We start from the raw sequence: 12,748 nt of genomic DNA, 5'->3' as shown, positions 1-12,748 counted from the left end.
TTGGTGAATTCTACCAAACAGTTAAAGAAGAATAACAATTCTGGATATCTAGTGTACAGCATTGTGACTATAGATAATGCTATATTGTATTTAAAATTTGCTAATAAGGTAGATTTTAAGTGTTTTCACCACAAAAAAAAATAACTACATAAGATGATGGATGTGTTAATTAGCTTGATTGTGGTAATCATTTCCATATATATATATATATATATATACACACACACACACACACACACACACACATACACACACACATAATCAGCATGTGGTACACCTTGAATATATACAATTTTCAGTTGGCAATTAACCTCAATAAAGCTGGAAGGAAGAGAAAAAAGGATAAATGTAATAGATGTGCAACACAGAGACCTTTGAGACACACACATTATAGAAGAAAAGCAGAATAAAACCACCAATAAAAAAACCAGCAATAACCTTCTTTGTATATATGACTGTACTTTGAAGAGCTGTCTATGTATATACAAGCCTAGGCAACCATCCAACCGCCCCACCGGTAGCTATGACATGCACTGACCACCAGGGGGCAGATGCTCAATGCAGGAGCTGCCGAGCTGCAGTGACTTGGCATGTGTGGTTCTCAGGTGACCCACATGGAACTAGAGAGGAGGGAGCCCAATTCCAGGGTGCATCACCTGAGACCCACATAGATTCATAAAATAAATAGCACTCAGCATTAAAATAAAACAAGTGTCTGGCCTGTGTGGCTCAGTTGATTAAACATTATCCCAGGCACTGAGAGGTCGTCGGTTTGACTCCCGGTCAGGTCACATGCCCAGGGCACATACAGGCTGGATCCTGGGTGAGGGGCATGAAGAAGGCAGCCTTGTTTCTCTCCCATTGATGTTTCTGTCTCTCTCTCTCTCTCTCTCTCTCCCTTCCTCTCTGTAAAAAATCAATAAGATATATATATAAAAAAAATAAATAGTGCACATGTCAGTTATTTTGAACTCTCGGCATTTATTTTTCTCCTCAATATTATTTCTATCATCTTATCATTTCTGGTGTCCACCAGCCATGATGGAAGATGAGAGAGCCCAGATCCTCTTCTATTTCTTGAATTAGTCAGGGAGAAGCACATGATCTAAGTTGAACCACTAGAAACTCACCACAGCGTTTGGACTTGGGTGTCTGACATAGAACATGCGAAGGACAATCACTAAAGCTGTGGTCTCAAACTTTATCATGAATCAGAATCATTTCCAGGGCTTATTACACCATAGAGTGCTGGGTTCCACCCCCTGAGTTTCTCAGGTCATGCTACCACTCGTTTAGGAGCCATACTTTGAGAACCACAGCAATATAACAATGAACAAAGCCAGGAAATGGAGGAGGATCACCAATGAAACAGATGGCTAAAATTGGACTTCAAGATTACAACTCATCAAGATCCCTGACTTTGGTCCCTGGCTATGAAGCAAATGGCCTGGAAGCCTCTAAACTTTTAATGGAGATTTATTGCCAAATAAACAATGATTTATTAGGCCCTGTGTGTAATCTCTAATGTCCTTAACTAATAGGAAATGAGCCCCTAAACAGCACAAGAAGGAGGGAGAAAAACTCAGAGCCCATCTAGGAAACAATACAGTCTTATATCTAGGCATAAATATGGTTGCATATTGAAACAGAAATTTGTTTGCAAGAGTCTGACTTTCCTAAGGCTAGAAACCAATGTACTCAAATGTGAAACTTTCTCCAGGACTTTCCTGCCTTCCTTGTTCCCGGTATTTAGTTAATCTCTGTGAAGTCTGGAATTAATCAGTAGCTACACTTAGTATTTTCTACTTTCATCTATCTGTACCCTAATTGTAAAAATGACTGAACAAAGCTGACATCATCACACCATTGCCAGGTTCTGGGGTGAGGGGGAAATGGGGAGATGTTGCTCAAAAGGGTACCTTTTAGTTACAGTTGAATAATTCTGGGGGTGTCTAATGTACAGCATGATGATTATAGTTAATAAAACTGTATTCTTAAAGTTTGTTAAGAGAATATATCTTAAATGCAGGAGCTGCCGAGCTGCAGTGACTTGGCATGTGTGGTTCTCAGGTGACCCACATGGAACTAGAGAGGAGGGAGCCCAATTCCAGGGTGCATCACCTGAGACCCACCCTCTCTCAATCTGGGACCCCTCAGGGGATGTTGGAGAGCTGGTTTCGGCCCAATCCCCGCAGGCCAGGCGGAGGGAGCCCACCTATGTATGAATCCATGTACCGGACCTCTAATTTTATTATAAGTGCCTAAATAGTGCCTGGAAATCTTTTTTACTTGCTTCCAGATTGCTTCTTATTTCCTGTCAAATTCAAAATCGTTGTTATTTAAATACACAATGATGCCTGATCAGTAGATCTCAGGCAAATTAGAGCCATTAAAGAACACCAACACTATACATGGTATCTTAAAATAGACTAGCAAATAATTGACACTTTTAAGAATGTTATTCTCAAATATAGTGATTTTGAATTGAACATTAAAAAGGATTCAGAATCAAACAGGAAATCCCCAAGAACTGAGCTTCTTTCAATTCTGCTGACTCTGGCTTTCAAATTTTGCAATGATGGATTGCACAAGTTTCCCATCTATACTCCTATATTTCCTTTCTTTCTCACATGACCACTCATCAGCTACATGTAATTTTTACAAGTAATTCTACTCTTAAATGGATTTATTTTCTTCCATCTAGCTAAGGCACTATACATTGTAAAATCTACTGTGATGGAAAAGATTAAGTAAGCCTACAGAATCATCTAACTTTGCTGATTCACAAACTAGAGCTCTTTTGTCATTTAGCTAACTTGAAATGGGTGCCAAACATTTTACTTAATTGTTATTAACTTGAGGATAACTTAGCAGCATCTCCATTAGAAAACAGGCTCATAAAAGAATCACAGTTGTCATTAGTGAATAATTCTTCCCTGAGATTACTCAAAGTATTTGACATGAGGACATTATTAATTTTTAACAATTGAAATAGTTTCTTTCTTTCTTTTTATAGTTTCTATTTTTACTTATTAAACGCTGTTGCTGTTATTGTTTTTAAATACACCCTTTTCATCATATTTGAGGCTTCTGCAATCAAGTGCTCATTTGGTTAGTTGTCTCCTTCCCTTTTCTCTATTTGAAAATGAGTAAGTGCTTTTATTTCACTAGCTTATCCATGAAATTTCACACCTAAATAATTATCCCCTCCTGGAGTTTTTTTTTTTTTTAAGTTTTAATCATAATTAAAAATATCCTCACTTCATTTGCATCGGCCAGTAATTCACTCTAAGTGAACTCATAATACATATATGTCATTAAACCCCATTGGTAGAAAAGTAAACACAGAAGATTAAGTGCAACAGGATCTTTGTAGAGCCATGATTTTATGTTTATTATTTTGCAAATAAATTCACCCAAGCCTTTTTTTTCAAATTTTTTTCTCAGCCATTAGATTTCTGAGTTTTCTTTTTGACCACTAGAGGTCAACCATACCTAGAGAACAGCCTGGTTTTTGTTTTACTGTTTGGGGGCCTGCCTGAATAAATCCATCTTTTCATGCATTGATTCATTACTTCACTAGGCATTTGCTCAACACTGTTTTGTGCCATCATGGTACTACTTTCAATGGAGGAGGAAATTACGGAGTTTCTTTTATTTGCCTCTTGCCCTATTTTTCCTTGTATAGAAGATTCTCTAACTCCTATCGTCCTATGCCCTGTTTTATCAAGCATCCCCCACTCTCTCTTTATCTTCAATTTCTACCTCTTTTTTTCCTACACCCTCTTAGCATTTAAACTTGATAAGTTTCCAGCCTAAAATATTTCTTTACTTTGGTCTCCTGGCTACTCATCAAAGTCTCATTATCCATTCAGAGATGAGTTTTTACAAGGTGTTTCCACTGTCAGCCTCCCATCCCTCCTCACTGCAGTTGCATGCCATTAAAACTTCCCTAACAAAACACACATCTTCAATGCTCTCTCCCTACATCAAATCATTAACTGAGTCCTGAGGTCCTACCTCTTCAATAGTCCTAGAATCTAGACCACTTTGCCTCCCCTTCATTCAGGCCCTAATAATTTCTCAATCTAAATTACCCACAACCTCTAATGACTTTGTGGCATAGTCTTATTTCCCTCCAATTTCTGTACCCGCTCCACCACAGTGATCTCACTACAGGACATGGACCATGTCACCACCCTGCTAAGACCTTTCTATCATTCCCTGAACCTTCAGAAGCACAAGTCCCTAGAAGTGACCAAGAGTAGCCTGTCACAGGCCTCCACTTACATCTCCTCTGTGTCCTTGCAATCTCTCCCTTTCTCCAGACATTCACCCCACAAATTTCCAGCTTGTTTCTTTGATTATCGTTGATTTTTGTACCCACATTTTTGTTCTGTATTGAATTTCATCTTTTAGAGTACTTTCTTCAAGAGCCCCTGGGGAACAAACAGACTTTGTATATCGTAAAGTAGCTTTGTTTCATTCTCACTTTTGAATGATAACTTCTCTGAAAACAGAATGTTAGTGTGACAGTTATTTTTCCATACTCATTTGAAGATAAGATTCTAATGTTTTCTAGCATATAAAATTGTTAATGAGAACTCTGCTCTCACTTCGGTTGTAATCCTTGGTAAATGACCGATTTTTCCTCTCTACTTGGTTTTTCAATTTTCAGTGTTTCCTTAATTTGTGATTTGTTTTCAGAGACACTAATTAGAACACAGTATGATTGTGGTGGTGTTGTTGTTTTATCTGAAGGCTCTAATCATTTTATCCTAGAAAAAAATCTGAGCTTTTATTTCCCCCCATTCTTTCTATTCTTCTTCCTTTTACTCTAATAAATATATAGAAGTTGATCACTTACCTTTCTCTTACTTTCTGTATTCTGGGGAGTGTAAATTCTCTGCTTCTCTGGAAACTCACTTTACTCCTGTTGGGAGCTATCTTCCATGGCTCAGTACTGCTTTGTTGATATATGTGTCTAATTTAGGGGCTCAGTATTAGGTAACTGACTTGCCTACAGACATGAGCATGTTCTTTCACTATTCCTATCAGTAATAAGGTGATATTTTGTCCTTTGCTAAAACTTAGCTTTATTTATCCATTGGTTTGGGCCTGGATCAGGTAAGGGGAGCTATTTATTTATTTAAAAATATATTTTATTGATTTTTTTACAGAGAGGAAGGGAGAGAGATAGAGAGTTAGAAACATCGATGAGAGAGAAACATCGATCAGCTGCCTCCTGCACATCTCCTACTGGGGATATGCCCGCAACCAAGGTACATGCCCTTGACCGGAATTGAACCTGGGACCTTTCAGTCTGTAGGCCGATGCTCTATCTCCACTGAGCCAAACCAGTTTTGGCAAGGGAGCTATTTATTGGTGCCCCATCACAAATAACTCATTTCAGCAAAAGATACTAGTCCATGTCATGGTGACTCAAAGCACTCTTTTCTGCCACTGTCATAAAGTAGCAATGGTTTCATTCATTCAACAATTATCTATTGAGCATCTATGTGCTAGGCCCTGAGTGTACATCAGTGAACAAAACAGTCAAAATGAAGTTCACATTCTAGGGCAGCGGTTCTCAACCTGTGGGTCACGACCCCTTTGGGGGTCGAACGACCCTTTCACAGGGGTCGCCTAAGACCATTGGAAAACACATATATAATTACATATTGTTTTTGTGATTAATCACTATACTTTAATTATGTTCAGTTTGTAACAATGAAATTGTGGGTCACCACAACATGAGGAACTGTATTAAAGGGTTGCTGCATTAGGAAGATTGAGAACCTCTGTCAGTGGAAGAGGAAGTGGGAGATATAAAAATACTAAGTGCTAAGGGGGAAGTAGGATAAAATATGGAGGTAAAGGGCAACTTCATTGAGAACATAATAGTTGAGACATTTGTACAAAGAGTTGAAAAAGTAAGAGAGTAGTCCATTCAGATATCTGAGGGCAGAGGAAACAGCTTTGAGGAAGGAAGAGTGAGGAGGTCAGTGGGGCTGAAGAAGAGGACATGGAGGGAGAGAGAGGGAGTTCATGGGATGAGAGGTCAAAGAGATGATTGGGAGGGGGAAGCAGGTCAGGTAGAATAGTGAGGGTTGTTATAATGATTTGGGCTTTCATTCAGTGACGTGGGCTGCCATGGCAGGATTTAAGCAGAGGAATAACATTAGCTGGCTTACATTTTCAAAGGATTGCTCTTGCTGCTGTGCTGAAAATGAAACTAGAGGGAGCAGTATAAGAGCAGGGAAATCAGTTAGGGGACTAGGGCAACAACCTAAATGAGTGGTGGTTGTGTCTTGGAAGTCAGGGGAGGAGAGTAGAAGTGGTAACAGATTGCCAATTTCTGGCTATATTTTATAAACGAGCCAAGAGGAAGTTCCAATGAATTGTTAATTGGATAAAACAAAACAAAACAAAACAAAAACAAACAAACAAAAAAACCCCTCTGCTACTAACTACTTTCCAGGGTAAATGACTTTTTGGAAATACTAAAAAACCCTAGTGACCCCTGCCTCTGTGGGGACCATATTTCAATAATTTTAAATGGAACTTTTACAATTTAAGTTACTCCCAATGTGATTGGGAAGTGAAATCAGGTTGAGAAGAACTCAGGCACACCATTGTAGAGAAGTCATGTCAAAATCCTTATTCTCAAGATATCAATAAACACTTCTTAGAATATGCCATGTATAGAAATATATAAAACCTATAGCTTTAATAAGAAGCTGTATCAATAAGTCAATATCCAGCCTCATAGCCATAGTAACTGCTTTATAGATGTCAAAAAGGACATCTTCTGTGTATCACATTTAGAGTCTACTAAAAGGAGACGATGCTTTGATATTTTGTGAAATTCTATCCAGTTTAGATCTTTATATATTGTTCAGGAATATGGGGGAGGGTAAATCATTCCTCTTCTTTTTATAGCTTTATTAAGCTTTCATGTAAAAGACCAAATGAGGTTCCAACTACTAAACAGAAACACATTAAATGATTGTTTTTCTTAAAGTTATAGGCCACTTAAGTACAACCTGATGAACGCAACCCACAGGTGGTGATTTCAATAAGATTATGAAATAAAACTTCACAAACATTTCTTGAATACTACCAACCTGCTCACACTCTACTACCTAAGGTAAGGTTGGGAAACTATCAATGTACCAAGGTAAGTGATAAAATGTTTGACCAATCATCGATATATTTCTTAATTATCCAAATGTAACAAGGTACAGCAAGTCAAAAAGTGTCATTGTCTTCATAGTAATATCATAAACATTTGTTGGGAACAAAAGGAAAATGCAAATTTCTATTTTCTATTTGCATAAAGTCATCAAAATTAGAACATGAAGAAAAATAATCTATAGTCACAAATGTGTATGAATGATGTAATCTGTCCTCCCTTTGACAGTTGTCATCCCTGTCAATGCCACATCATTTCCTCTTATCTGCTATCATTTTTGTATTTGAAGAAACATCTCAACATCAAGGCATGAATGACCTTCACTCCTACCTCCAAAGGCAAAGGTTACAAAAGTGAATGTCAGCATCTCCCTAAATGAACAGGAAGAATGTCAAGGACCTGCTTTTACAACATAGCAATCTGGGGATTTTTTCATTCAGAGATCCTATTGTTTTTTCCACTGCCATCGGTAACAAAACAGGGAAATGAGGCTTTAAAAAAATCAATGTCAAATGTAAACAAATCATTTGGGCTCCGCTTGGCTCCACAGTGTTTTATGTTTACTTTGCAGATGTAACCTTTCCAGGCATTGGCCAACTCCTGTGTGATAAACAAAATTATCTTTAAAATTGGAGTGTGATGTCACCACAAACATGGCATGATGGAAACAAAGATATAACCAGTGCCCATTTATCCAGAATGACAGGAAGATGGATAATTGAATAGTCTCATTAGGTAAGAATTATTGTACATAGATTACCAATTTTCCAAGAAATAGAGTAAAAATAGAATATCTCTTAACTATCTTTAAACTAAGAACAAGTTAACTCATTTAGTTCATAACAGTAACTATGGCAGGCTAATATTTATGAATATAAATTTAGGCTGATAGCTTTTAATTGGACCTGAAAATTGTTTGTTTCAACCAATTCTTGCCATAATTATATCATTACATTTGTCTTTCTCACAAAAGAGATGTACCAGTGTACATTTTTATAACTCCTGTAAGTTTGAGCTTTTAAAATATTTTACTTCAGAGACAGGAAGGAAGAATAGAAAATCACAATAATGATAACTCTTATATAGGAACAACAGAGGAAAAGGCACATTTTTTCAAATAATTTTTAATTACTAATCATTTAGTGCAAAAGGAATAATTTAAAATACTAAAATATTCTGCTTGAAGTTTCAAAAAATTATTTAAGCTGTATACCCCTGTCCTCCATTTACTTTTATATTGTAATAAGAATACACCATCTACTGAATTTGGACCATAATTCTGAATAAAAGATATCCTGGAAATACTATATCCTGCTTTTGTATACATTTCAAATTCAAAGATGAAGCCTACCTTTCTTTTGTGCATGTTAAAATTTCAAATTTTGTATTCAATGAAAGGATGTTTTGATAGGAACCAAAAGCTCTCTGCTCACCTGAGATTTTACTAGCCTCCTAAGCAGCAAAAACATCCTGCTTTTCTTGTCTTTGAAGGGTCTATAGCTTCCCAGGAATGCAGGCATTTTAGGGCACAGCAGAGGCCAGCAAAGTCCAGCAGGAAGGAAAAGACTAAGGAGATTCGAACACCAAAAGCATCCCTGCCCACTAGGCATCATAGACATGAATGTGGAGAAGATTCAGTGTGAGTCTGTAAGACATTACCTCCCCAGATCCCTTCCGATCTCCTTTCCCAGCAGCCCCCATCTTCTGATTGCTGTGCTGCTAAGAGCTGAATCTATGACTTTCAGATGCTCACCCTTGTGTGCTGGAGTTACCTTGCTGCAAGTGCCTGGAAGGTTAGGCTTCCCCCGTCCCCACCCCTCCCACAGGCTGCAGCCAATGACTGATTCCTAGGAGGGTACAAAACCCCAGCTCCTTTGCCTCCACGTAAGACAATCTCTGAAATGTAATTACATTCCAGAGCTTCCCACAGGGTCAGGCTGAGTCTGAAGCTGCACCTGAAATCACACTATTGCTTGTGTTCGTTTGCTTTTCCCTTTCTCCCCTCCCTTGAATCCTCAACTAAAGTTCTACCAGAGCCACCTTGACCCACAACACCCGCAAAGCTCAGTCTCGAGGAGTCCAACCACATTATCTCCGTTCAGGAAAATAGGTATCCCAGATAGAAAGTAGAGGCAGAAACGGGGGTGGGGCAGGTGACCTTCAGAATCAGAATCTGGGGCTAAAAGGCAGCAGCAGTGAGTTTTAATGGCCATTATCGAAAAGGACTGATATTCAGAGGAGAACTCAATTCTGGAGGATAATAGGACTTTTGCAAGTTATCAGAAGAGGCACATGGAAGGAGGAGCCAATACAGAAGACTAGTTATAAAAACTGCGGCAAATTTTATAATTCTGTTATGCCTTTTTCTGTCATTCCACCTGAAATAGCTACTTCCCAATCTCCCATTCTCGCCTTCTGCTGAATCTGAAAATTTGAATTAGTCTTTGAAAACAGTCCTGATGTCTCCTCCCCCTCCTCTATCTAAAGCCTTTCCAGTGCCCATAACACAGGCCTAATCACACTTTCCTCCCTGCCATCTCTATCATGGGTACCTAACTCTATTATTGAGATTATCACCCAATATTATTGTTAATGTTTCACTTTTTCTCCTTTTATAGACTGTGACAGTCAAGGGTCTGTCTTATGGATTATTTTATCCGTACAACCTGTCATTTTGTCAAAAGCAGATCTGATGAAGTGACAGGAACAGCTCGTAGAACAATGCCAAATCTCAATCACATGACTGGAGTGAAGCTCAAAAGCAGAGAGGGGCTGCTCAAATAGATCCATCAAAGCCGGGCTGGCAAATAGAGTCGAGGCTGGTAATGGAGGACTAAGAGCACACCTGAGGGGATGGGGGAAGGTGGTAACAGGTGTAGCGCAAAGAACCAGACCAGTTAAAGAGCATTTATTTCTAGGATCATGCCCTTTATAGCCCCAAATTGAGGAATTACATAAATATCTTACTTTGTTCTTCTACACAAGAAAGATCAAATTTATTTTATACTTAATCAACTCAATATTAGGATCATATTAAGTAAACAGTTATATTTTTTCCTTCTTCCTTCTCTCTTCTACAATTCGATGTTATGTTTGTTTGATGGTTGAAGAACTGCGGTTTACATCCTATTTGCTACCTAGATTTATTAAAGAAGGTATTAAAGAAATAAATTTAAGTTACCAATTAAATTAATGATTTTACATGATCTGTGCATTTTATTCAGGGTATCTTTTTCCCTGTAACTTTAGAAAATAGATGGTTAATTGTATTGAGAATCCTATCAGTGTTTTAGTATATTGATTCATATAATTACAACCAGTTAATTAACTTATTTAAAAATAAACTCTATTGAATTCTAGTTAATCTATAGTTCAACAGGTGTGGAAACAAAAATGATTTTAGTTCACTTGGATTTCTGTTTTACAAACTCACTGCATTTAGTAAAGATAGTGTTGTAAGACTTGAACAGCGAATTTTGTTATAATTGTCAAATCAAATGATAGGCTCTCAGTTGTAGAGACTTAGTTTTCTTTACCCCACTATCATGATTTCTATTCCTAACATTGTCACTTTTCAATGTTAAATGGAACAATAAAGACAAGTAATTTATAACGCGTAGACACTGACTCTCACTGAAACCAAAATGGCTCATTTTGAAGTACTTGAAGCCTGAAGTACATTCTGAGAGAACATACTTATCAAACCTCTGAGTTGACCATTTACCCATATTTCTCCCTGCCAAAGGGGGTCCTGTTATATTTCATCCTGAATAGGTTCCACCTCTCTGTCATATTTGGAAAGTGCTTGCTTCAGCTCATCCCTAACATGCACATAGATCCACATTTGTTGACCCTTCTCTTTTCAGTGTCTTCCTCTCCTATGACATAGTGAATTCATTAATTCAATTTTTCATTGTCTTTCTGTGGCACTATTACCATAGCCTTTTTACCAGATTTCCTGCCTACAGCCTACACCAGATACAGCCTAAAATACAAGGTGTATCATGTGATATACACTGAAAAACGTGCAGTGCTTCCCCGTTGCTTTTCGTCTGAGTAAGCATGTTGCACCCTTTCTCGGTAATTTAAGCTATTACTCTCCCTGAGTGCTGCTCTCATAGTAGACCACTTACCGGCAAGTCTCTAAGACAGCAAGCATTTCCACCCATTTTCGGCTTTATTTACTCCCACAACCTACAATACTCTTTCTACCAATAAGATTCATATTCATCATTCAATGCCCTTTTAAATGCCATCTTCTTCATTAAGCATTTTCCTTTAAGTTTTTAAATCCTAAGTTATAATCATCTCAAGTGCCAGCACTGTGCCTTAATCAATTTTGTCTTGATTATTCAATACTTAAATCAACATCTGACCTATAAATAATGTCAAATTAATGTTTCTTTGAAGAGTTTTCTGAATCTTCTATCTTATCTATAATAATAAAATGGTAATATGCTAATTTGATTGGGTTGACTGGACATCTTCCGGTCATCTGGTCTTCCTTCTAGACAAAGCCATGGTGGGCGGGCGGGGCCAAGGCAGAGGTGGTTAGGGGCAATCAGGCAGGCAGGGGAGGGTGGTTAGGGGTGATCAGCCCAGAAGGCAGAGGCAGTTAGGGGCCATCAGGCAGGCAGGCAAGCAGTTAGGAGCCAGCAGTCCCAGATTGCAAGAGGGATGTCCGACTGCCTATTTAGGCCAGATCCTAAACTGGCAGTTGGACAACACCTGAGGGGTCCCTGATTGGAGAGGGTGCAGGCTGGGCTGAGGGACCCCACCCCCTGCATGAATTTCGTGCACTGGGCCTCTAGTCTATATATATATAAAAGCCTAAGCGACTGTTATGATGGATCAACTGGTCAACCGGTTGCTATGATGTACACTGACCACCAGGGGGCAGATGCTCAATGCACTTCCACAGCCAACCTCCCACAGTCCCTCCCCTTGGCCGGCCAGCCCCGGGACTGGGCGAGATGGCCTTGATTGGCCCAATCACCGGCCAGGCCGAGGGGCCCCACCTGTGCATGAATTTGTGCACTGGGCCATTAGTAAAATTATAAGATCTAACTTACGGTCTCCAGTATGATCATCCTTAAAACTAAACTTCTAAATATTGTCAGAATGATTTAAGACTTAAATGACCTTGTCATTCTAATTATTAAAATGTTTCAATGACCCCCTCTGTCATTCATTTAAGTCATTAAGTAAATATTCTTGGAGAACCTAGTATATGATAGGCACTGGGAATAGAAGAGTAATAGAATGAACATCATCCTTGACTTCATGACAAATTATAATCTAGTACAAGATCCAGTTAGAGGGAGAAACCAAGATGGCGGCATAGGTAAACACCGGAGTTTGCTGCCTTGAACAACCACTTCAAAAATACAACTAAAAGATGAAACGGACATCATCCAGAACCACAGGAGGGCTGGCTGAGTGGAAATTCTACAACTAGGAGGAAAGAGAAAAACACTGAGACTCAGAGGAGGAGCAGTGCGGAAGTGAGATACTAAGGTGCGGAGTACATGCGGGCTGGCGGCTGAGGGGGGG

The sequence above is a fragment of the Myotis davidii genome, unplaced genomic scaffold (genome assembly GCF_000327345.1).
Source record: "Myotis davidii unplaced genomic scaffold, ASM32734v1 scaffold963, whole genome shotgun sequence".
Classification (NCBI taxonomy): domain Eukaryota; kingdom Metazoa; phylum Chordata; class Mammalia; order Chiroptera; family Vespertilionidae; genus Myotis; species Myotis davidii.
The sequence above is the reverse complement of the archived record's forward strand: the minus strand, read 5'-3'. Positions refer to the sequence as shown.